Raw genomic sequence first — 21,799 nt, forward strand, 5'->3', positions numbered from 1 at the left:
CTGGCTTTGTTGGAAGAGCATGTGACTCTTGATCTCAGGGTCGTGAGTTCGAGCCCCACAGTAGGCATTGAGATTATTGAATGAATGAATGAATGAATGAATGAAGTGAGTGAATGAATGGATAAATATAAAGCATGGCACTTAGAGACACTGCACTGACTGCCCTCAGGAAGCTTGGCAAGAGCCAGCACCTGATGGGAGGGTGGGGGATTTCCCCTAAGCAAGTGACCCTGAGATGAAGTTTGAAAAATGAATGGTATAGGGGTGGGGGTGGGTTGTGCAGGATGCAAAGACTAGCACAGAGCAAAGACCCTAAGAAAGGGGGAACCGAGAGAGTAGCCATGGGAACCACTGCAGCCTCTCCCTAGCAGTTTTTATACCAGGGGCATCAAAAGGGCATTTTGTGGTAGAACAGCTGCCTCAATAACATGATCTCACGTTTAGCAATTTACCTCCCCCAAAGACTCCTAAACTCCATATTCATATATTCGAGAAACATTTCCTGAACAGCAGCCTGTGGACTGAAAGACAAATTACCTGAAGTCACTGCAAAAGGCAGTCACGGTCCAATAAGGAGGAGAGTACACAGTAACAACTCAGTACTACTGACGGCCATAGCAAAGGAAGATAAAGGCCCACTGTCCACACTGATGGGAGAGATAAGCCAAGTTCTTCCTTCACAAGAAGGAATTTAATGGGAAAGAGTAATAAATAAACATATATTATAATGGCAGGAGGATTAAGTGCCATGGGCTGTGACACTGGAAAGCACCAATCCTAAAAAAATCAGAACTGCTCTCCAAGGTGGGAGAACAGTAAGTGCAAATGCCCTGAGATGAGAAAGAATCTCATTGTGTTCAAGGAAGAAAAAAAGACCATGTGGGGCTGGAGCAAGGTGAGCGATGAGGGAATGGCAGTTACAAAGAGCATACCGCTCAAGCACACCTTGAAACTGGTCTTATTTTAATGGTTGTGAAGGATTTAGTAAAAATTCCAATAGCTGAGCACAATTTCAAGACATCTATCAAAGAAGTAAGCAGGAACTGCTTTTTCCCAGGAAAAGCAGAAAAGGAGGTCCAGCTTCCTAAAATGAGTAATTTTTTTTTTAAAGATTTTATTTATTTGAGAAAGAGAATGAGTGATAAAGAGAGCACAAGCAGGGGGAGAGGGAGAGGGAGAAGCAGGCTCCCCACGGACCATGGAGCCCAGTACGGGGCTCGATCCCAGGACCCTGAGATCATGACCTGAACCGAAGGCAGATGCTTAACCAAATGTGCCACCCAGGTGCCCCCAAAATGAGTAATTTTAAAATTATAAACCAAGTCCTTGGCCTTGGGCCACTTGCCTGTGGTCTCTCAAAGTAAACCCTTCCTTATAGCAGTAGACTCGTCCGCAGGAAACTAAACAAGTCTTTATGTGATTTTTGGTTTGCCAATAAGTCATCCATAGCTTATTCCACAAGTATTTTCATTTTCTGATGGGATGATAACAAAGAGATCACCAGCTCCTTACCCTCCCCTTTATGGCTCCAGAAGGTAAGATGTGCTCACAGCCACACCTTACAATATGTATGGTTAAGAAAAAAGTAACATACACAAATTTTAAGAGGGGTTCCTGATAGGTCATCAGAATTCACAGGATTAGATTCCAGGCCCACTGCTGAAAGGTACAAGTTACCAAGTTACCAGAGGTTTCTTCAACCCCATCACCCTTTATTTACCTAAGGGAAAACTTCAGTCTGCACTACAATGAAGACAGAATTGGGAGACAATGAAGGTGTGCCTGGGAATCCTACTATTGTTTAAAAAGCAGGTCTGCTGAAATGCAAAGAGCAATGAAACTAGACTCCAAGAAGACACTTTCAGCCAAGATTCGACCCCCCAACCCAATCATGACCTTGGGCACACACACAATTCAGTTGCCACTTGATACAAATAAGAGTATCAATGTCTATTCCATAGGGTGAAAGGAAGCAAACTTCTATGGAAAGCACTCTGTAAAATCCAGGCCAACAAACCTCCAAGTGGGAGGCAGAGTCTTCATTGATATATCCCTGGAAATGGCAGCCATCTGATTTTGAAGAGCTTTGTAGGCCATCACACACACCTGGGTCCGAGCTCAGCTCCCTACACATCCTACAAGCTCTGTGACCTTGAGCAGTTTACTAGGTGAGGCTCAGTTGCCTCACCTGTAAAATAAGGCTCACAACGTCTACTCTATTATAAGTGCTGTAAGGACTGAATGAAGTTCTTCATATTTGTAAAAGCCTTGCTGAGTGCTCATCACATAAGTCTCAATTAAGGTACCCACCAAAAACACTGCAGCAATAGTATAACGAGATCACTCCCAAATAAGAATTGCCTGCTTTCTGTCTCCCAGAAGGGCATAGTATAGTAGTTAAGAACACATCATGGAATCCAAGAGAATGGGAAGTATATGTCTACACAAAAACTTGTACACAAATGTTCACAGCAGTATCGTTTATGATAGCAGAAAAGTGGAAAAAATTTGGATGACTATCAATCAATAAATGGGTAAACAAAATGTGGTCCATCCACACAACGGACCATTATTCGGCCATAATAAGGAATGAAGTACTAGTATACGCTGTGACACTGATGAATCTTATAAACAGTTTAAGAAGCCAGATAGTTTAAAAAAAAAAAAAAGAAGCAGCAGCAGCCAGATAGTTGTAAAAAGACAAATACTCTGTATGATTCCATTTATGTAAAATGTCCAGAAGAGGCAAAATCAGAGGCCAAAAGTAGATCAGTGGCTGCTTAGGAGTAGGATTTTAGGGAGAAATGGGATGATTTAACTAATGGGTGTGTGAATTATTTTCTGTGGTGATAAAGATGTTCTACAATTGATATGGTGGTGGTTGCACAACTCTGTGAACATATGAAAAACTACTGAACTGTACACCTTCATTGTAATGTATGTAAACTGTATCTCAAAAAAAGCCTTTTTTTCTTTAAGGGACACATCATGGATTGCATAATCAGAAAGTGGGGATTCTGGCCTCTGCTTCACCACTTAACTTAGGCAAATTACATTAATTTGTCCTTGCTTCGGTTTCCCCAACTGTTAACCTCTCTAGGGTTGTTAGGAGAATTTAATAAGACCATGCATGTAGAGAACTCGGGGTAGTGCCTGACGTGTAGTAAATGTTCTATCATTTTTAGCTATCATCAATATCATAACTATTAGACTCATCCTACAGAAAAGAAGACAGAAGTCAGAAGTAAAGTAACCTGTTCAAGTTCATATAAGTAAAAGGTGACAGAGGACACATCCTAACTCAGGTCAGTGGGGCTGCAAAGCCTGTATCCTTTCCACTGAAGAACACTGCCTCTTTCCCTGTACCTGGATAGAGTCTTTCAGACACTACCTGTGATCACTTCCTGGCCTTTAAACCAAAAAACAAACAAACAAAAACACAAAACAAAACAAAACAAAACACAAAAAAATCCCCACCATGGTTGTTGGTGCTTGGGACACCTCTGACAAGCTTGACGGTCATTCCCAAGTAGTTGGTCTGCATTCAGTCAACCCAGCTCAGCAACTCTTCTGACTGACTGCAGCCTAGTGACTTGAGAAGGAGAGGGTGCAGGAAGGGAACCAGGTCAGACTTTATTTCTGGCTCTTGCAATAGCCTGCTAAGTATAAGTTCCCTAGGGCTGCTCCTCTGTGAACACATGTGTGAATCAGGGGACCCAAAACATATCATCACTGACTGAACATTACAAAGCACCAAGACACTGTGCTAAGTATTTAATGGCTATTAACTGTTAACCCTTCCAAAAACCCATTCCTCCTTTTTTTATTTATGAAAATATAAGGTCTGATGAGCCATGAAACAAAGAACTGATAAGCTGGACTTCATTAAGTTTACAAACTTCTGTGAGTGACAATGTCAAGAGAATAAAAAGACTAAATAAAAACTAGGAGAAAACACTTGCAAAGATGTCTAATAAAGAACTATTATCAGGACACCTACATGACTTAGTGGGTTAAACTTCTGCCTTTGTCTCAGGTCATGATCCTGGGGTCCTGGGATAGATATGTCCTGCATTGGGCTCCCTGCTCAGTGGGAAGCCTGCTGATCTCTCTACCCCTGCCCCTCCCCGCCATTCATTCTCCCCGCCCCCCCCATCAAATAAATTAAAAAGAAAAAAAAAACTATTATCAGGCAAATATATACAAAAAAACTCCAAAAACTCAAAATAAGAAAACTACTTGGTTAAAAAAACAGGCCAAAGACCTTAATAGACACCCCACAAAGATTTACAGATGACAAATAAGCATATGAAAAGCTGTTTAGGGGCAGCCCTGGTGGTTCAGTGGTTTAGCGCCGCCTGCAGCCGAGGGTGTGATCCTGGAGACCCCGGATCGAGTCCCATGTCGGGCTCCCTGCATGGAGCCTGTGTCTCTGCCTCTCTCTCTCTCTCTCTCTCTCTCTCTCTCTCTCTGTGTCTCTCATGAATAAATAAAATAAAAATTTTTTAAAAAAGAAGAAAAGATGTTTAACATCGTATGTCATCAAGGATATGCAAATTAAAACAGAGATAGGACTACACATATTAGAAGGGCCAAAATCTGGAGTAAAGACACCACCAAATGTGGTGAGGATATGGAGCAGTAGAAGCTGGTGAGAATGCAAAATGGTACAGCCACTCTGGAAGAGAGTTTGGTGATTTCCTTAAAACCAAACATACTCGGGGTGCCTGGGTGGCTCAGTCAGTTGAGCATTTGCCTTTGGCTCAGGTCATGATCTCAGGGTCCTGGGGTCAAGCCTGGCTTCCTGTTCAATGGGGAGCCTGCTCCTCCCTCTGCCTCTTCCCATCCCTCCGGTTCATGCTCTCTCTCAAAAAAATAAAATATTAAAAAAATAAAACAAAAAATTGGGGTTTTGAGTTTGAGCCCCATGTTGGGTGTAGAGATTACCTAAAATAAAATCTTTAACAAAACAAGAAAAAAACCAGGGATCCCTGGGTGGTGCAGCGGTTTAGCGCCTGCCTTTGGCCCAGGGCGCGATCCTGGAGACCCGGGATCGAATCCCACGTTGGGCTCCCTGTGTGGAGCCTGCTTCTCCCTCTGCCTATGTCTCTGCCTCTCTCTCTCTCTCTCTCTCTCTCTGTGTGACTATCATGAATAAATAAATAAAATCTTAAAAAAACAAAACAAAACAAACAAAAACAAACATACTCCTATCACACAATCTAGCAATCGTGTTCCCTGGTATTTACCCAAAGAAGTTATAAACTTATGTCCAAACAAAAACAGATGTTTATAGCACCTTTATTGAGAACTGCCAAAACTTAGAAGCAACCACAATGTCCTTCAGTAGGTGAATGGATGAATAAACGTGATGCATCTCAATGGAATATTATTTTGGGGGGATCCCTAGGTAGCTCAGTGGTTTAGCGCCTGCCTTCGGCCCAGGGTGTGATCCTGGAGTCCCAGGATTGAGCCCCAGGATTGAGTCCCAAGATCGAGTCCTACATTGGGCTCCCTGCGTGGAGCCTGCTTCTCCCTTGCCTGTGTCTCTGCCTCTCTCTCTGTGTGTCTCATGAATGAATAAATAAAATCTTTAAAATATATATATATATAATTTTTAAAAATATATTTTAGTTATTTATCTGAGAGAGACTAAAAGAGATCACAAAGGGAGAGGAGAGGGAGCAGGAGACTTGCTACTGAGTGGGGAGCCCGATGTGGGGCTCAATCCCAAGATCCTGGGATCATGACCAGAGCTGAAGGCAGATGCTTAACCAACTGAGCCACCCAGGTGCCCAACCATGGAATATTTTGAGCACTAAAAAGAACTGAGCTTTCAAGCCATGAAAAGACACGGAAGAAACTTAATGCATATTCCTAAGTGAAAGCCAATCTGACAAGGCTACATCCCATTTGATTCAAACTATATGGCATTCTGGAAAAGGCAAAACTATGAAAATAATAAAATGATCAGTGGCTGTCAGGGTTAGAAGGAAGGGGAGAAAATAGGCAGAGCACAAAGGATTTTTTAGGGCAGTAAAAATACTCTGAATTATACTATAATGATGTATACACGTCATATACCTTTGTCCAAATCCACAGAAGGTACAACACCAACAGTGAATTGTAATGTAAACCATGGACTCTGGGTGGTAATGATGTGTCAGTGTTGGTTTATCAACTATAACAAACATACCACTCTGACGGGTAATACTTATGATGTAAGGCTTTACCCAGTGTAAAGGGTAGAGGGTATATGGGAAATCTCTGTACCTTCTGCTCAATTTTACTATGAATCTTAAACTGCTCTAAAAATTAACCTGAAATATTAAGGAACTTGCACATGGTTCCAAACTAATAGGTGGCTGGTCACAATCTGAGTCCAGATATGCATGAGTCCAATTTTAATAAGATATAAGGAGGGGGAAAAAAAATCAACTGATAATTACATTTAAGACCTCTATGTTCACATTTCTGATACAGTGAACTATAAAGTATAATTTGTAATTTAAACAGACCATTCTGGGGATCCCTGGGTGGCGTAGCGGTTTGGCGCCTGCCTTTGGCCCAGGGCGCGATCCTGGAGACCCGGGATCGAGTCCCACGTTGGGCTCCCGGTGCATGGAGCCTGCTTCTCCCTCTGCCTGTGTCTCTGCCTCTCTCTCTCTCTCTCTCTGTGACTATCGTAAATAAATAAATAAAATTTAAACAGACCATTCTTATTTATAATTACATAGAAACCATCAATAAGCCAAAAAGGAAGGTGCTAATTTGGCAACAGGGACACAGCCCTGTCTACTCTATGATTTTGAATCTGACTAAGCCCATACAACATTAAAAAACAGCTTCACTTAAAAAAAAAAAAAAAAAACCATACAAACTACCACCCCGTGACAAGTACCAAGATAAATAAAATTATAAACTGCTTTGTCAAAAGGCAGGTTAGAAAACCAGTCATTAGAGTGCTCAGCTAAATCTTGCTAGCAGGGTTGGCCCTAATGAAGCACATAATAAACCGTCCCTCCTAGACCCTAGGCATCATCAGAGGATGGCTCACACATGCTCCCACCAAATATCAGTATCCCTGGTTAATCCCCAGAAAGCCAGTAAGCCTAGAGTCTGAAGCCTCAAAGACAAGCCTTTTCTATCAGAATTGGGAAATAAACGCAGAATTTAAAAGACCTCATGTATAGATACTGTATTGCCGTATAGGTACTATATTGCCAACACTTAGGAGTTCCTTGGAAATGCTGAATCCCAAAGCCCTACCTTGGACCTGTTGAAAAGAACATGTATTTTACCAAGAGCCCCCATGTGGTTAAGGCACACACTGAAGTTAGAGGCATTGGTCTAGTGCTATCTCCAACAGAACTCTGAGCTGTAACCCCAATGTTCTGTAGCTATACTGCCCAATATGGTAGCCACTAACCACATGTGGCTGTTGAGCATTTAAAATGCAGCTACTGCAATTAAGAAACTAAATGTTTAACTTAAATTTATAAATAGCCACATTTAGTTTATAATCTGTTAACCATATCCCTAGTAGTCATTTAAAGTTTCTATCTTTCTTTGGTTACTATAACTAATACTATGGCAAAACTGTAGTGCATGGAGCCTTCTCGATATTTTGTATTTCTAAATTGAACACCACCAACATTTCCAAGCATCTTCGTTATGTCCGGACCCATTATTCCAGCAATTCACAATGCTGGATCAAGATGAGTCAAATGCCATGGTTTTTAAATACCATTTTGAGGAGAAAAAAGAAAAAAAAAGACTACTTATTTACAGTACTTGCTTTCATACTTTAAGGATCCTTTTGATAATATTTAAAAATTTTCCTACAAGGGAAGCCTGGGTGCCTTAATCACTCAAGTTTCCGACTCCTGGTGTCAGCTCAGGTCATGACCTCACGGTCGTGAGATGGAGCCCTGAATTGGGCTCTGTGCTGAGCATGGAGCCTGCTTAAGATTCTCTTTCTTCTGGGCATCCCAGGTGGTGGCTCAGCGATTTAGTGCTGCCTTCAGTCCAGGGCGTGATCCTGGAGACCGGGGATCGAGTCCCAAGTCAGGCTCCCTGCATGGAGCCTGCTTCTCCCTCTGCCTGTGTCTCTGCCTGTGTGTGTGTGTGTGTGTGTGTGTGTGATGAATAAATAAATAAAATCTTAAGAAAAAAAAAAAAGATTCAGGGATCCCTGGGTGGTTCAGCGGTTTAGCGCCTGCCTTTGGCCCAGGGCGCGATCCTGGAGACCCGGGATCGAGTCCCACGTTGGGTTCCCTGCATGGAGCCTGCTTCTCCCTCTGCCTGTGTCTCTGCCTCTCTCTCTCTGTGTGTCTATGAATAAATAAATAAAATCTTACAAAAAAAAAAAAAAGGAAACAACAGAGAAAAACAAGAACTCTCAGTTGCACCAGAATACACTCCATTAAGAGGAGGGGGCGGCAAAGACCAGAGACAGGAAGGGGAAAGGTGAGGTTTCCTGCATCCACCTCCCACACCAGGCAAAGTGGGAGACCTAGCCAAGCTATTAAAAATACTGAAAATGCAAACCAGCAAGCCTTACTAATGACTTTGACTTAATAATAAAACACTGTAGATGTAACTGAATCAAATTATACAAAAAGAGTAGGCATCTAATGTTTTCTTCTCATGACAAAATTTATTAAATAAAAGGTTAAGGGATCCCTGGGTGGCGCAGCGGTTTGGCGCCTGCCTTTGGCCCAGGGCGCGATCCTGGAGACCCGGGATCGAATCCCACATCGGGCTCCCGGTGCATGGAGCCTGCTTCTCCCTCTGCCTGTGTCTCTGCGCCTCTCTCTCTCTCTCTGTGACTATCATAAATAAATAAAAATTAAAAAAAAAAAAAAAAAAGGTTAAGATGTTTGAAACAGTCTTGTTTCTAAACTTAGAAAAAGACCTCATTCTTTGGTCTAATATCTTGTATGTCATTATTCTATAAACTGAGGTAATCTGAGTCCATAAAATAGTGTGCAGATGCCCCCTCCCCTACTATGCACTGTCCTTTTATTAGTGACATGGGAAATTTCAGATACGGGTCAACATTTTTTTAAAATTCTGAATTCAGCAATGTTGATCTTCTCTCAGAAGAATCCATCTTTGCCTAGTAACAGAAATTGGTAGAAACCATATGCAATCTTAAAACATAAAAAGGCACCCAACATTTCCCTTCTGTGGAAAGGGCAGGTCAGGAAATCAGAACAGGCAATGGGTAGTAACAAACATAATCCACCAGGTGGCGCAACAATGCAAAAATAAAAAGAATGTTCTTTCCCTTCAAATTTAAAATTTCAAAATAAATGCCATCTAGAGGAAATTAGAAATGAACTTTAATAATTACAATAAAATCCTACCACTATAGCTTTTATAAGAGGCAAGACAAATTTGCAAATGGGGAGGACTAAAAGTAGAAAATAAACACTTTTACTTGTCATTCATTAACATAAAGCTTATTACAATACATCATCACCCTACAAAGTTGCTAGCCTGGCTCTGGCTGTTGTGGGGATATTCAAAGGAATTTAAGCCATCTGGGAAGCAGAAGATAGCACTTTCTGATTGTTAATCACTGGGCCTAATTAGTATAGAGGAACGTAATTTCCAGAAGACAGACCTACAGGAGTTAAAAGTTTCCGTGTAGCAGGTGGGATCCATTTGTTGGTTCATTACACACATTTTATCAAGCACCTCTTTCCTTCCAGCTCTGTACTGAGCACTTGAGATTAAACAATGAGGATAACAAACACAGCCCTGCCTTCAGTGAGCTCTCAGGCACAGGAGGGTCAATGTAAATCATGGCAGAACTAAAATAAAAGCTGACAAATGCTATGAGGGGAAAGCACACAAAGGTCTAGAACAGAAAGGACTGGCTTCTTCCAGAGATCAAGGAAGCCTTTCCTTCTTTGGGACCTCATGGAAGTAGGGTATGGAGCTCCCTGAGGAAGGCTGACCAACAGGCCACCACACTAGAGGCACAGAGAGGGTGGCGGCTGGGGGGGGCCCCCCCGAGACTCAGGAGCGATCTTGGTGTCATCTATGAGCAAGTCTGAGGCAGGTCAATGTCGCAGGCAGATTTGTATTTTTATATATTTGAGTCTAAATTCCTTATTTTTACAGAGAGCTAGAAAAGAAATGTAAGCCTAGGTCGACAGCCCCAGCTGGTTACTGGACACAAGAGGTGAGGAGGAGGTGGACAGAGGGGCCTGACACTGATTCCATGGGCATTTAATGGCTTCTCAGGACAGCTGAAGCCAAGGGGTCCATCCAAGGCTCCAGCCAAAATCCCCCTTCTACTGTGAGGAAAAACTATAAAGTGAACTATAATTTCCAAGCCAGGTTCCAAAGACACAGTTGCAGTATTGTCACTGAGGAGTGGGCAAGAAACAGGGTCAGGGAAACACACAATAACACAACACACGAAGCTCTCTAGCTGTTCCGCTCTGTAAGTTTGTCACTAACCAGCTGTTCCATGAGCATCTTGGATGATAACACCCATCACTCCAGGGTTTTTGTCAAGATGGACTGAGAATTTTACGTGGGAGCTTTTATAAACTCTGAAGTGCCACGTGAGAGGGGTGTTTCCTATGTTAAGTGGCACCCTAAACAAAAAAGTCAATGTGGTATAAATTGAGTAAGATTTTAAAAATAGCCTGTATTTTTAAAATGCAAAACAAAGACCTAACAACACAGGACATAGTCCCTCCCCACCCTCAAGGGATGCTTGTTTTTAGGATGTAGGAAGGCCTGGAATAGTAAAGAGAAAATGACAGTCAATTGGCTCAAGGGCTGGGGTATCAGCCACTGATGTCACCCCAAAGCTTTTCTAGATCTCCTAAGCTGGAGGAACATCAACTCCTTTTCTGCACTACATTTTTGTCAAGACTTTGAACCCATGACGTCATTTTATTATAATGTTGAAGGTTTCCCTGACAGAAAAGAATGAACCGCTTGGAACTGAAATAGTCAACAATGTAGAAACACAATCAGTGCTGTCCCAAGGCTGGAATCCAGGAAAATAAGAACATCCAAAACCCAGACAGAGGTGTTTCAGACTCCTACAGGGACATTTCAGTTTCATGGCCTTTCTACACCCTGTAAACAAAATGTATTTTGAAATATATTTTCTCCACAGTTGCCTGTGCTTATGTTACTGCTTAAGTTGGAGGGAGTCTACATTCAACTTCTCAACTGGTCCCTGTTATCTGTCACCTTCCTGGACTGAAACCAGAAAGCAAACGAACCCAGCCCCGTCTCTGTTTCGTTTTCCCACAGCCAAGAAGGACGTCAGACAAGAGTGTCCTCAAGAAGTGAGACTCTTCCACAAGTCAGTATCTTGACATTTGCATGTCCAGATAGTAGAACGGGTCAGGTAGGGCGAGATACCCAAGCTTCCTGCTTCTGGGAGTTCTAAACCATGGCCCAGCAAATGTTCTCTTTAAAAGGCCACATAGTGGGATCCCTGGGTGGTGCAGCGGTTTGGCGCCTGCCTTTGGCCCAGGGCGCGATCCTGGAGACCCGGATCGAGTCCCACGTCGGGCTCCCGGTGCATGGAGCCTGCTTCTCCCTCTGCCTGTGTCTCTGCCTCTCTCTCTCTCTCTCTCTCTCTCTCAATGTGTGGGTGACTATCATAAATAAATAAAAATTTAAAAAAAGAGAGAAACTTTAAAAAAATAAATAAAAATAAAAGGCCACATAGTATATTTTTTAGGCTTTGGAGGCAGAAGATATTACATAAACATTTACATAACTAATTTAAAATGTACCCATTTAAAAAGGTAAGAACAATTATTTGCTAGTAAGCAGGGAAAAATAAAAACAAAAAGACAACCAACCAAACAGGCAGTTGATTAGTCTAGTCTAAACTCATGCAAAATTTAGTAACGGCCTACTGATGTGGCAGGTGTCTATTGACCAAGACACTGTCTTTACCTGGAAGTTGCTCACACCAGTACCGAAGGAAGTGCACACACTTCTTGATTTGTGCTTTTCCTTCACTTTGGTTTTCACTATAATCCTAAATAAACTTTAGAACTGCTCTTAGGATCCAGTCACTGTTTGGGGATAATCCTGTTCTGTTTGCTCGTTTACTTTTTTACTTTTTTTTGTTTTTTAAATAATAAGGAGTAAGTTCTGAGTGCGAACATAACTCAAAAGTTAGGTCAACTGAAAATGAACTACACTTGGTTTTGGTAGCAACAGAACTTACTGGTTATAATTTACCTAAGCTAAATTCTGAACTTGTTCACAATTTCTAATCACACACCACACAGGAAGCTGGCCTGACATCAAAATCTTGCTTCAGATAATCCTCAAAGTAGATCATTAACTATATGTGTTAGTATTATCCACATTGGGCAAGACACTTTGTGAAGAACTGTGTTAGACAATGAGAAATAAAAACCTTGGTTCCTGATTTCAAGCCGGAATGTTCTCTGTGCACCCTCACAGAGAGATTAGGATATGGCACCCACAACACCAAATGGGGCTTTAAGAGTAATGTTTTAAAAAGAGAGATATAGGGATGCCTGGGTGGCTCAGCAGTTGAGCATCTGCCTTTGGCTCAGGGCATGATCCCGGAGTCCCAAGATGGAGTCTCACATCAGGCTCCCTGCATAGAGCCTGCTTCTCCTGTCTCTGCCTCTCTGTGTCTCTCATGAATAAGTAAATAAAATCTTTAAAAAAAAGAGAGAGAGAGAAAGAGGGGTATAAACACTAGAAGTTTCCACTGTCCACCCTGAAGTTTGGTTCGACTTACAATCTGGTCAGAACTATATAGCCAGCATTTGTTGTGGCTGAGCCTAGGACCAAGAACCAACATTTCTTTTTTTTTTTAAGATTTTATTTATTCATGAAAGAGCCAGAGAGAGGCAGAGACCTAGGCAGAGGGAGAAGCAGGCTCCATGCAGGGAATCCAATGTGGGACTCAATCCCAGGACCCCAGGATCACACCCAGAGCCAAAGTTAGATGCTCAACCACTGAGCCACCCAAGCATCCCTAAGAATCAACATTTCAAATAATGTCAGCTTTAACAGACTGCCCACGCATGCTCATCTAACTCATCAGTTCTGGATCCTGGGGGAAGACAGCTGTGTAGTGAGACAGTAAGGAAGAGAAAAGGCACCCTTAACAGGATTCCAGGGGGAAACTGTAAAGAAACAATGTCTGTATTTGGAGCTTTCCCAGCTCTTTCTACCCCTTGGGCTGTTTGCTGTTTTCAACATCCTCCTATCCCAACCTGCCCAAGGGTGAACACATGGCACTCCATAACATCTACTCCACCAACAAAATGCTCTAACTCCAAAATTCCAACTCTATCTTGATCCTCAATCAAAATTTTCACTATATCTATCATATGGTCTTGACTACATATTAAAAGAAGGCTTACTTTCCATTTCACACAAAAGTGTGAGTATCTGGTAGCCTAAACTTCTTGGGAGGTATGTGGTGTTTTAAAAGATGTACTTTGATCCTCAGGCAACTTGTGATAGAATTCTGACCCTTTAAACAGCCAACTTCCCAAACACAGCAAGTCTAAGATGTTCTGATTCCACAACCCATGTGCTTTTTAGCCACAAGTTTTTCTTCATATTAACAACAATTGTGGGGGGTTTGGGCAGGTGGATGATTGGGGAGGAGTTGATGGGATAACAGTCATTTCTAACCAGAGGTTGTGTAGACCTGAAGAAAGACTCTCATGGACAAGACATATTCTTAGTATTTCTATAATAAATTGTGATTTAGCTAGTTGTTTATATAATCTACTTCCCCATAAATCTGTGTCTTACTCATCTTAGAGTCTTTGAGATCCTATATACAATAATAAAGACAAACAACTCATTGAAAAATGAAAATACCTCTTAAAAACATTAATATATTATTGTGGAGCACCTTGGTGGCTCAGTTGCTTAAGCATCCGACTCGTTCCAGCTCAGGTCATGATCTCAGGGTGGAAGGATCAAGCCCTGCATTGAGCCCAGTGTTGGGCTTGAGATTATTTCCCATCCTCTCCCTCAGCCTGCCTCCCCCCTTCGCCCATACAGACGCTCTCTCTAAAATAATACTAATAATAACAACAATAATAATTTATATAATATTGCTACTAATGATTTCCTGGAGAGAAAAACTTGCATACACTTTCAGTGATAATGTTTAAATTCCTAAAAATCAACAGAGAGCCTTCTCCTATTATATCTTTACCCATCTGATTCTGAAAAGCAAAGGCCAGTGGAGTTCGAAGAACCTACCCGTTTCGAATTAGTCAGGTGGACTCAGAAGCCCTGCCTACCACACAAGCTGTGTGACACGGGGCAAATTACTTAACATTTCTGAGCCAGTTTCCTCACCCTATCAAATCCAGTTTTAACACCTACACCCAAGTGGTAGGCATCAGTCAGTGAGATCTGCACCAAGGGTCTAACACTCCATCTGTAAATGCCTCCTTCTTTCACTTCGCTACAGGAAAGTTAGAACTCCCACAGTACAGAGTAAAACCCACAGCATCTCGCTCAGTGTCCTGGGCTTCCTCACGACTAGGCATTTTTCACAAACAGTGGAAGTTCTGCTGCACACCTGGCCACTGAGCAGGGTGAGCCTGCCCCCAGCACACCTAAGTGGTAGAAATCAAGGACACAGTCTCAGAGCTGCTCTACAAGCTTTACGAATGCATATTTTAGATTTGTTCCTCCAATGATGGAATGTTGCTGTTTCCACCAGTCTCCAAACTTTTTTGCTGGACTGGGAATATAGTAAGAAAAGGGAGAAAACACACACCCATGCAGATCCCACTTCAGTCCTTTGTGACTTACCTGCCCCTCGGTCTTCCTTTCACCTTCCTCCACTGCCTGAACAACTATGCTATGTCTGGACTAGGAAAGCAAAGATCTAAGACCTGCTCTCAAGAACTCATAACCATCCCCCAACACTGAAACTGACAGCCCTCCCAACAGTCAGCTGAACACAGGCCCCCATGAAAACACCCTGCTCTTCTGAAAAGATAAACATATGCACCTTAGTTTAGATTAGATCTAATGGAGGACCTTTTCTGCAGTTCACCGTTTCCAAGCATTCATTCTGATTAAGCTCATCGCAATCAAAAAGCTTGTTACTTACTTCCTGTGAAGATCATGGACTATCCATGTAGCAGGTATACAAATAGAGCCAATTTAGCCAAGGTGAAACAGATGAAGGATAGACAGACATGACAGCACCCCAGTTTCTACAGTACTTCACTGCATAAATCATTATCCCAAATATAAAGCCAAAAGAACAAGTCTGGTAACTGTCCGAAGTGATAGGTTACTGCAGTTTTTTCAGGACAGTTCACAGCTGGGATATAATCCAATCAGGTCAACATTTATATTTAATCATCCAGTCATACTCAAAGACCACTTAGAACAACAATGCAATTATTACTTGAAACTTAAAAGTAAGCCCAATGAACTTTTTTACCCCATAGTGACGTGTGTGCTCTCCTTTGCTCCTGTTCTATTAATAGGTGAGAGATATTCTTTGAAGCAGTACATGCTGGCTGCAAATATTTCATGGTAATAAATGGTAAAAGCATTGGCAATTTACGTTTTCTGAACAAAATAAATCATAAATACGATACTCAGAAATTTAGCAATGCCTGAACTAAATTTTTAACTCAGTTGTTTCTCCACATTTTATGGAAAAAAGGCTCACAGAAAAGTTTATCTTTAAAAAGTACATGACTAAAATTCCTGAATGTGAGGAGGTTTCAGGATTGACGAGGGTGACATGTGATTGCAGCTGCCTTTCTTAATTCCCTAACTTTTGTGGAATATCAGCTCATTCCAGAACTTGACTCACTGAAAAAATCTAAAGGCCACTGGCAAATAAAAATAAAGGCTGTACTTAACAAAATATACAAAGCACCACACGGCCCTTCCTGAAGCTGTAATATTACTAGGTGAAATATTTATAGACACCTGGATCAAAATACATATATATTTATATCATTTTTGTTGAAGGAGTGAATTAGGTCAGTGCCCTTAAGAAGCTCCCCATCAGCTCTCTTTTCCACTCTCCAAACAGTGAAACCCTTTGTCCATTGTATTAACCACTGTAAACTGTTTGGACATCCATTGTTAGCCCTGGCCGACTGGGTAAGTCTGGCTAAAAAGAGATAAAATGGGATTCTGTCAATATATTTCTAGCACAATAAAATTTAAGCAGCTTTGCAAAGAACCAGCTCACTCTAACTACTACACCAGTGGCTGAAATGAAGTTTCACTGGTCACGCTTATCTTGGCACTTAAAATATTTGCATTCCTATTGCTTCAGATTTTTCTGCAAAGAGCCTTCCGGAGTAGCACTAGAGATAGAAGCTTAAAATAAAATGTTAATCAATAAATCACTTGGTCAACTCACCTCAAAGCAATAATAGTAAGGTCCCTAGGAAGTAAAAAATTGATTCAATTGATTCAAGATGTTTAAATGTCTAAAGAGCAATACAGTGTAGCCCACATTTCATAATAGAAGCTAGAAATAGGGCAGTCACTATTGTCCAGTGTTTTGGTAGTGTGCTGTAAGCATGAGATTCTAGGCACCAAATAGGATAAAAATGTAGTTTCTTTCCATTTCATTTGTCAAAAGACAAAGGCAGTTAAAGACCCAAAAAGGGAATATCCTTTTTAGCCTATCTTATCAACAGGATTTTTTTTTTAAAGATTTTATTTATTTATCCATGACAGACAGAGAGAGAGGCAAAAACACAGGCAGAGGGAGAAGCAGGCTCCATGCAGGGAGCCCTATGCAGGACTCAATCATTGGACCCCGGGATCACGCCCCAAGCCAAAGGCAGACACTCAACCACTGAGCCACCCAGTTGTCCCTATCAACAAGATTTATATATCATCTTTTTGTTTATTAAAAACTAACAAGTCAGAAAGAATTCAAAAAGAAAACACTCAAGTTTCATAAAGTATACATCAAAACAGCTGTTCTTAGAATTAAGTCACCTTTCAGTTTCTACATTAATAGGTAAGCTTGCAAATTATAATTTCTCAAGCTTATTCATAAAGAAAAGTACCTAGAATCACAGATTAGTTGCCAAAGAAGCTGAGGCCCTTCAGAGAAATAATTAATGTGACAGGTAGGTCTTAGAGCAGCATCCATCCTCCAGCAGGTGACTATAAAGTCAAAAGACAGATTCTGAATGTGTGTGACAGAAAGCGGTCTTAGGACTCCTTGGACATCATGTTCTTCTGTAATAATGAGAACGCTAATAAGTTACAACCACTGCCATTTAGGTTGCCAGTGCAACCCTCAGAGGCATCTATTCCATTTCTGGTTGGCTGGCACCCATCTTCCTGTACTCCCAAGCAGCCAGAAACCCCCCAACCTTTGGCCAACACAGTGCACTTGTTTAAGATCTAGAAGGAGGCAGGAAAGCAGATGCCATTGTTTCCTTTTTTCCTATAGCAGCAGTCTCGGGGCAAAAGTAGATTTGCCAGACCTGAGCTCTGCAGCTGTCACTAAATTCCCTATCATTTCAGCCACCTCTGAGCTGCACAGGCTGAGAAGGTGGCAGAGGGTTTGCAAGGTCCTGGCTCTGGGCCACAGCAGCTTTCTGACTTTCTGGGGGGCAAGTACTAAAGCCAGTGGCACTTAATGCTCTTAATGTAGGCACTTAATGCTCTCCTCTAAATGCATTTCTCCTTAAAAGAACTAAAATGTTGTCTCTCCTCTTCACTGCCCCTTGACTAGTCAGGTACACAGAGCCTATTTCACAGCTGAGAAAAACTGAACATGAAAAAAGTAAACTGCCTGAGGTAGAACAAGCAAGTGGCAGGACAAAGGAATTCACACTCAGGTCTGCCTGACTTCAGAGTTACAGAATGAAAGTTAAACATATCCCCAGCATATGATCCAGCATTTCTACTCCTAGGAATTGAGATAAAAGAAATGAGTGCATAAGTCCACAAAGCAAGGTGTAGGTGGTTTCCCTAGCAGCTTTAATCATGATAGGAGAAAACACAAACAAACCTTGACAACGATGTAAATATCCATCAGCAGAAGAATGGATAAACAAACTGTGGTGAACTCATATAAATGGAATACTACTCAGCAACAAACAAGAACTACTGAATCACATAACAATATGGATGAATCTCAGAGAAGTTATGTTGAGCAAAAGAAGCCAGACACAAAATGTTGACTTCATTTATATAGATTCTCTCCAAGTCAAGAAAACTATCCCATGGTGAGAGAAGTCAGAAGAGAGTTTCCCTCCAGGGTAAGGTAGTAACAGAAGGAAAAAGTGGCGAGAGAAGCTTCTAGAGTGATGGAAAGTCTTGTTTTTTTTTTTTATCTAGGTGGTAATCACACAGGTGAATACATTCATGTAAGCATTCATCCAGCTCTGGAACCAGATAGTGGTATCTGCACGATACTGTGGATGTACTAAATGCCACTGAACTGTATACTTTAAAATGGTTAAAATGGTGGATCTTATGTGCTTTACCACAACAAAAACAAATTTATCAAGCTGTCCCCTTGAGATCTATGCATATTACTGTATGTAAATTATACTTCAACAAAACACCAGAAAAACAAAAATATTAAAAAAGCTTCATTATGAATAAACAAGGTTGCAAGGATAGACCCTGGATACCACCCACTGTTTCTATGGGAAAATTTTTCTGCTTTCCTGCACATTTTTTTAACCTCAGTTCTTTGGTAAATTGAGTCCACCTTTCCTGCCTCTTCCTGATTTGGGTAAAAACATCTGCAAACTGTGCACTTAAGCAGTATGAGAAATATTTCTCCCAGACCTTTAATTAAAATTCAAATTCAGGTCTGTTAGAAAGAAGGCCACCGGTATTCAAGATGAACCCCGTGCCTCTTCACTTCAGTGTGTTGCCGCTTGCCTGTTTTTAGACTCCAATAATAACACCAGTAGGAAAAGCACAAATGTTTCCAGTTCCCTTTCTGGAAAATCTCAATGAGTGTTGAAGATGCCACAAATCTCTCTCCCCTCTTAAAACTCATGCAGACACTAAACAGACCAGCCCAGGGTAGGCAAAGTGTTCTGCCTCAAGTTATGCTGAAAACCTCAGAAGTGCCTAAAGTGATGCCTAAACTCGAGCAACAGTGAGTGATTTTGTGTTAGTTGGTGAACAACGAGAGCCTACAGCAGTAACCAGGTAGCTCATCTTCAGCGCATTTGTGAAGAACAAACCAGAATAGGCTCCCAGCTCCAGGCCTGCCTTACCTTCCTCCTGCTAGAGGCAATGTGGCCCCTGTAAGAGAAGCCCACAGAAAAAGAAGGGGGAATTGGAGACTCCCAGTATGCAGCTCTTAATGGGAAGAGTGGAGGGGAAGAAGAAAGAAAAGAATGATCCTCAAGAAGCAATGCAGGATAACTGCAGATATTGGCTTGGGCTGCAGAGCAAGGAAGAGAATACAGCACATGGTGTGGTGGTACATTATTTAAGCTGCAACTGAATAATAGATCTTTCTAGCACTTCATGAGCTAAACTACTGCCATTCTTGGGTTCTCAGTTCGTCCTTCAGAAAAATATCTTTCAGAGAAAATCCACTGGACCTTTTCTTAAAAGAAAAAACCAGAAAGAAAACAACACAAGTGTTTTAAGGAGCATGAAAATACTTTAAGATAACAAGAACCATGAGAAATTATTTAGAATGTTCTCCAGGCTTTATACCCACTTAGAACCTTAAGCACTGGAGAAGACTTCAGACTTTAAATACAACTACTCATTTCCCTATAAAGAAACTTAGATTTACATGCCTTAGCCGCAGTCACCCAGCTAATTAGTACAGCTTATATACCACTACAGAGAAGGTCCAGACGTATATACATCTACAGTTTTTTTCTTACTCACAGACAATCCATCCACTCACTATATAAATGTCAGGAATCCACTCTTCTGAGTTCCCACTGAGTCTTCAATTCTTACTGGTTTATGCAACAAAAGCCTTCCCCAGATCCAGTCAGTTCAGTGTGGCAAATTTGGTGGATATGTTTGGTGTCCTATAAGCTGCTGGGGTTACCCAGATGACTCAGACCAAGGAGGGGCTCAGGCAGACGGGAAGTGACTGGCATGGAGCAGACATGATAAGGGCTCTAATAAATACTGGCATGTGCACACCAGCCAATCACAGGCAAGAAGGAAACTGATTCAGCTGAGTGAAGAAGGGTAAGGAAGGAACCAGGCTTCTAAAAATGAGCTCACAGGGACGTTCCTTCTAAACAAGTCATTCTTTTTCAAAAACAGAAATGGTTAATTTTACTAATTAATTCCCTAAAATAATTTCATTCTGCTTTTGCCAGATAATATTTACAAGCAGTTTCTCATGGACTGAGAATGAGCTGGCTGCCTCTCAGAGCATACACTATCCTCCTTCCCACACAGACTTAGGGTCTCAGGTGTGCTTGACTGCGTAAGGCAAAAAAGAACCTCACAACCTAGAACTTGGAACATTTCCTTTATTGCTGTGACAATAAATGGCTCTCAAAAAACAGTTCTCAGGGAGCCTTGGTGGCTTAGTAGGTTAAGTATCTGCCTTTGGGCTTGGGTCATGATCTCAGGGTCCTGGGATCAAGCCCCACGTTGGGCTCCCTGCTCAGTGGGGAGTCTGCTTCTCCCTCTCTCTTTGCCTCTGCCCCACCCCCACACTCTCTCTCTTAAAAAAAAAGGTGGTTCTCAAGAAAGCCGTATCAGACCATATATCCTCCTCAGAGGAACAAACATCTTAGAAGCTACAATTCTAAGAAAAGTTCATTTATGGGGATCCCTGGGTGGCTCAGCGGTTTAGCACCTGCCTTTGGCCCAGGGCGCTATCCTGGAGTCCCGGGATCGAGTCCCGCGTCGGGCTCCCGGCATGCAGCCTGCTTCTCCCTCTGCCTGTGTCTCTGCCTCTCTCTCTCTCTATGTCTATCATAAATAAATAAAAATAAATCCTTAAAAAAAAGAAAAAAAGAAAAGTTCATTTATTCCTACTGATGATCAGAAAGCATTATTTCCCCCTGTTCACCTTCAACTAGAATGACAAGAGTATCTGCAGTGTTCTCTCATCTCTACCAAAGCTTTTCTTTAATACAATGGCAAAGATATAACTGGACGTTAATCATTATCTGCTAATTACAGTCTAATAACTGTTACCTACCAGGAAGACTATCCTAATAACTGTCTCAAAATATATTATTTATATCCCCCTCCCAATGCCTCTGGCTTGTCACTAACTATAAATATATAACTATGTATTTAGTCTCATAGAGAGTGTTTATCAGATGAGGCATACTGTAATTAAGGTTTCAAAAGATGATGCCATTTTTTTCTTGTGAACATAATGTATATATTCATGTAGCTGATTAAAATCTACAACAGAAAATAATAATCTCCCTATTAATTAATTAATTCTGAAGTCCATCTTTATATATGCATATAGGTAAAATTTAGAAAACATTTGTATTCAAGGACAGGACATGAGATCTTCGCCATAATTAATGGTTTCATTTGAATTTTTTTTTGGTCAGTCCAGCTTCTTAAGTACAAATATTTTATTCACAAAATATTTTTTTAAAGATTTTATTTATTCATGAGAGACACAGAGAGAGAGAGACATAGGCAGAGAGAGAAGCAGGCTCCATGCAGGGAGCCGGATGCAGGACTCGATCCCAGGACCCCAAGATCATGCCTTGAGCCAAAGGCAGAAGCTCAACCAATGAGCCACCCAGGTGTCCCTCACAAAAGATTTCTGAAGTGTATGCTTTCACCACTCCTAACTCCTAACATT

General features: G+C 41.5%; 1 protein-coding gene across 12 annotated transcripts in view; it reads right to left on the reverse strand.

Moving 5' to 3' along the window:
• Nucleotides 1-21,799, reverse strand: part of TJP2 (tight junction protein 2) — a 124,456-nt gene that overhangs the window by 48,965 nt on the left and 53,692 nt on the right. The window contains exon 1 of one of the 12 annotated variants that reach the window (XM_077907766.1): nucleotides 19,904-20,416. The exons of the other annotated variants lie outside the window; for them this stretch is intronic. The gene's annotated coding sequence lies outside the window, so the exon portion shown is untranslated. Of the gene's footprint in view, nucleotides 1-19,903; nucleotides 20,417-21,799 lie in introns of those variants that run through there. 12 annotated transcript variants of the gene reach the window in all.

This window comes from Canis aureus, chromosome 1 (genome assembly GCF_053574225.1).
Source record: "Canis aureus isolate CA01 chromosome 1, VMU_Caureus_v.1.0, whole genome shotgun sequence".
Lineage (NCBI taxonomy): Eukaryota > Metazoa > Chordata > Mammalia > Carnivora > Canidae > Canis > Canis aureus.